This window comes from Oratosquilla oratoria, chromosome 10, assembly GCF_046742065.1.
Source record: "Oratosquilla oratoria isolate Oo_2021 chromosome 10, ASM4674206v1, whole genome shotgun sequence".
Taxonomy (NCBI): domain Eukaryota; kingdom Metazoa; phylum Arthropoda; class Malacostraca; order Stomatopoda; family Squillidae; genus Oratosquilla; species Oratosquilla oratoria.
The window spans coordinates 58,599,391-58,604,390 of NC_134786.1; the positions used below are offsets into that span (position 1 = coordinate 58,599,391).

At 42.3% G+C, this 5,000-nt stretch overlaps 1 protein-coding gene across 1 annotated transcript in view; it reads right to left on the bottom strand.

Annotated features, from left to right (window-relative positions):
- Positions 1-3,708, bottom strand: part of LOC143029242 (uncharacterized) — a 48,166-nt gene extending 44,458 nt beyond the window's left edge. Inside the window, exon 1 of the mRNA XM_076191931.1 lies at positions 3,521-3,708. The gene's annotated coding sequence lies outside the window, so the exon portion shown is untranslated. The remainder of the gene's footprint in view (positions 1-3,520) is intronic.
- Positions 3,709-5,000: the final 1,292 nt, after the last annotated feature.

The following is a 5,000-nucleotide window of genomic DNA, read 5'->3' on the forward strand; positions in this document are numbered from 1 at the left end:
TAAAGTTATTTCAACCCTGGGTGGCCACTGAACTCGGACCGCTGGATTAGCGGTCGCGAACTGTACCACTGCAACATCGAGCCGTGTGTGTGTGTGTGTGTGTGTGTGTGTGTGTGTGTGTGTGTGTGTGTGTGTGTGTGTGTGTGTGTGTGTGTGTGTGTGTGTGTGTGTGTGTGTGTGTGTGTGTGTGTGTGTGTGTGTGTGCGCGCGCAGCGTGGCAAGGAGCAGACATGTTTGGAGCGCTCTGTGTTTAAAGAATTATGATATTCAGCGTCCTTCAAACGTGACACTGAATCACCACAATTAATTCTGAGATATCGCTGGAAAACAGTGAGTAATAACTATAAAGAAAACCATAAAAGATATTCAGTTTTTGTGATGAAATCTCGATAGCAAAACGTGTTTAAAAATGCTTGTAAATGTCGAGATTCTATTTTCTACAGAGAAAGAAGAGAGGAAACCCAGAAATCAAACCAGCGCGCGGAAATCCATGCGGCCTCGGCGCTTTGTAGCTCCTAAGACACGGATTTTCGACCTCTTGCTCAAGAATACCATTCTGCTCTACAATGGGCTTGCAGTGCCCTTTTGTATAGGTAAGATGTTCTTAAAGTGAAGACTCAATACCCCCAGGCTTTACCGAAACCGGTTCTTGGGAATATGTAAATATGCATCCTGAGGAAAAATTAAATCAATACTTTTGTATAAAAATAATACCTTATTTGTTTGATTAATGAAAATAGAAATAAGAAGAGTCCAGTTCATAGCCGTCCTGCCTTCTTATTCTTAACAGCCAATCAAAGTTAAAAGTCGGAAGCAGTAGGCTGATATTGGAGATGAACTTTGGGGTATCAGGGCTGCAAAATATAAATAAATGAATAAATAAATAAATAAACATTGGCTTTAGTCACTGTTGTCTTCAAGAGCGCCAAATATTTGCAGACCTAACCGACAAAGAGCTCAAGTTCGCAATGGATGATTTCTCGTAAGTTATAATGAATACCCGAGATATACATGTTTTACGTTCTTAATCTCTTGTGCAAGTAAAGGCTTTGTTACAAAAAAAATCCTACTACTGCTTTGTAATATCTAGAAGTGTGCAAAAAAAAACAGAAAGTCGATTTCGTCAGTTATTGGGAATTGCTGCCGGAACGCAATCTTCACTCAACGAAGAAAAAGAAGGCTGATCGGTTTTGACCTCTCCAGCCCCTCCTCTCTTCAGCCTTTCTCAAGTTTCTGCTTGACCACCATTGTCATATTCTCCCCGAGGTTATCTCTGAAATGCTCGAGCATATATAAACGCGATTTCCTCAGAACGACACTGTACACTGAGGAACCCCCATCCATGGATTTTGGCAATGAACTTTAGAATATCGGCGCAATAGGAAATCGATTTTATATGTAGACTTCCCAGCGGCGGAGGTGGAGGTGAGGGGGAAGGGGGAGGGGCGTAGTTCAGCGGCTACACCTCGCCTGCCATACAGCACCCTGGAGGTGGTAGGGTTTTTTTTTTTTTTTTTTTTGCAAGAATCCACTTAAGACAGTGGTTCTTAAAGATTTTTTAACCCCGATACCACAAAGCTCAACTATAGGTCAACCTGATGCCCCCTTTCCAATATTACATTACTTCTCCCGACTTTTAACTTTTGATGGATTGTAAAAGAGAGAGAGAGAGAGAGAGAGAGAGAGAGAGAGAGAGAGAGAGAGAGACAGAGAGAGAGAGACGAAACCTTGAAGCTGGGGGGTACGAGACATGATAGCCAGTGCAATGGTGCTGTATATTTACAATGAGAAAGCAAAACAAGGTTTGTATCATTAATCCTTTTCATATGTTTGCAATGTATTTGTATTGGATGGAGGTACGAGAACATTTTCTGAGATATCAAGGGGTACTAAGGGCGCTGAAAAAGGTTAAGAACCACTGCAGGTATTGAGACCCTACTTTAAGAACGCCTGACTTGTGGGCGCAAAATGCTGATGGGAGGCACTGCGATCTCTAGGTCTCTAATGAGTGACGCGATAAAACCGCACTTGATTCTGAGCCCTTTTTTTTTTTTTTTTTTTTTTTTTTTTTTTTTTTTTTTTTTTTTTTTTTTTTTTTTTTTTTTTTTTTTTTTTTTTTTTTTTTTTTTTTTTTTTTAGAATCCCTCCCGTGCAGAGTGGAAGGGTCTTCCTTCACACGGATGAGCTCGTCTGGCGACAATTGCTATACAAGTGACTGCATAAGTAAAACTCAGCTTGAAGGTTCATTGACAAAGATTTGAAAGGAATGAAACTTTCGCTGAGAGGGAGGTTTCCTTAAACTAATTTAATTTCCCAGATGATTTTCAGAACACGTGTCAAGGTTAAATTGAACGGGGGACCTCCCCACCCCTCGAACACAGAAATCCCTCTTTACTCCCACTATTGTTAACCCTCCCACCCACCTCCGACCCACTCCCACCCTGAAAGAAAAGCTGGTCTGTGACAAAGTGGAAGCGAGAAAGTTCGCAACTTGTTTTAGTACAGAAACCCGCCTCTGATACCACTCCCTTTTCCTCCTCCTCCTCCTCCTCCTCCCCTCCTCCCCCTTGCTCCTCCTCCCCCTCCACCACCTCATCCTCATCCTCTTCCTCCTCTTCCCTCTCCTCCTCCTCCTCTTCTTCCTCCTCCTCCTGGCTGCTTTGTATTTGTTGCAGTATTGATATTGCACTCTGCGTGCACCATGTAGATAACGGTCATGCTGCGTACGAGACGTAACCAGGTATGGGATATCGACAACATAATATTATGCTGTTGATATTTTGATGACGCCCCCACGGGCCAGAGTCCCGCAGTATTATTTTATGATTGGAGACTACATTCATAAACACACACAACTACACACTTACAAAAAACACACACACATACATACATACATATATACACATACATGCACATACACACACACAATATATATATATATATATATATATATATATATATGTATATGTATATATATATATATATATGCATAAGTATATACATACATACATATATACATATATACATACACACATACATACATACATACACACACACACACACACACACGTACATACACACACACACATACACACACATGCACACACACACACACACACACACACACACATACATGCACACACACACACACATACAGTATATACACGCACATCTGAGAAAAACAGCCTTACGAGAACTAGAATAAAAGTATAATGACAAAAAGTTCCCTTTATTAGGATTTTGTATCATTAAGAAACCTCTAGAAGCGCTTTCTAATATTCTGTTATTTTTCCTAGAAAGACGACTTCCTTCTGAATACTGAAGTTTCCAAATTTTGAAAATCCGCGAAAAGAAAATAAGAAAAAATAAACATCAGACGAGAAATAATGATCTCAGATGTCAGGGCGAAGTGGGTAAAAACAACTTCGCCAACCGTGAAGTCATTGAATGGAATCAACTTCCTACAATGGCAGTGCAATATAGTACGGTCCGAAATTTTATGATTCAGTTAGATGAATACCTAAGCAACAATGCTGTAATGCCTGCCAACTGTTTGGTTCGCTTGTTTATTCACATCTTCGTTTAACAAACGATTGTTAGCATCCGGCCTAGTTATGGACCAAAAGTTTTCCTGTCGGCGTGATAATCTCTCTCCTCTTGTAATCCTTTTGCATAAGTCACTGCCGGAGATGACGTGATTTGCGTTTATTCTTCGGGCGACGGCGCCTGACGCCTGACGCATCCCTTCTGAGAGACACTGACGCTGACGAGGATGATCCATCTCCGCAAAAGGAAGAGGTCAGGTCCTCGAAACCGCACTTCTATCCACCCTCAGATGAATAAAATCGCCTGGCGACAAACAGAATAAAATGCTTGAAGAGGGGCGTCGTAGATAAGTAGTAATGTACACTCCTGCCTGGTTTTGTGTTTTGGGTCATTTCTGATCAACACAAACACGAACACACACACACACACAAACACGTAAACGCACACATACACATACTTGTATACGTAATGTATACACACACACACATACATGCATACGTAATGTACGCGCACACATACACACACACATACTTGCATACGGTACATAATGTACCCACACACATAACACACACACACACACGCAAGCACACATACACACGTATATGCATACATACATACACACAGACAAACAAACAAACGTTGCGCTCTTTTGGAAGGTTCGAACAAGTGCATCAGGTGGCACCACCGACAGCTTCCTTTCTCCTCCCCCACCCCCATTCCTTCTTCCCCTCCCTCGCCCTTCCCACCTCCTGCTTGCTCCCACGACGCTCCCATCCAACCGAAGCCAAAGTGAATCGATGGAATTATGGGAGTTTTATTGTTGCCCATGACGACTGAGACCCGTTTACCCCCTATCCCACCCGCCCACCCCCCACCCCCCTCACTCGACCATTCTTATGATTCGTTTTGGGTATGTAGACTTTTCTCCGAGTTTCCGAATACTATGTTTATCTCAGCTGCCACCAGGAGATTTTATTCAGCGCTTGTCCGGAGCCTCACAGGATCTTTGTTCGAATCCTTCCACAGGTTTCAACGGTTCAGGATGTGCTCATGAGTCTTACAAGCAAGAATATCATTCTTTCTCTAAGGATCACTTCCCCAACTTCAGAATCACTGCTCTAAGCAGGCCAAGCCTAGCCTAATTTAACATGAGATGTCCTAACATAACCCAATTCAACTTAACCCAGCCTAACCTAACCTAATTCAACTTAACCCAACCTAACCTAACCTAACACAAACTAACGTAACCTAACCCAAACTAACCTAATCTAACTTAACCTAACCTAACCCAACCTAACCTAACTCAGTGCATCGGGAATAAAGGGTCCAAAGTATCCCAAGACGGAAAAAGGATCCGCTGGAAAGATTTCAATCTTTTGTACTCTTTCCCCCTTCCCCTCCCCCTCCCCCCGGTACAGTGACTGCCTCTATGCCAGTGGGTCCCCACTTTATCT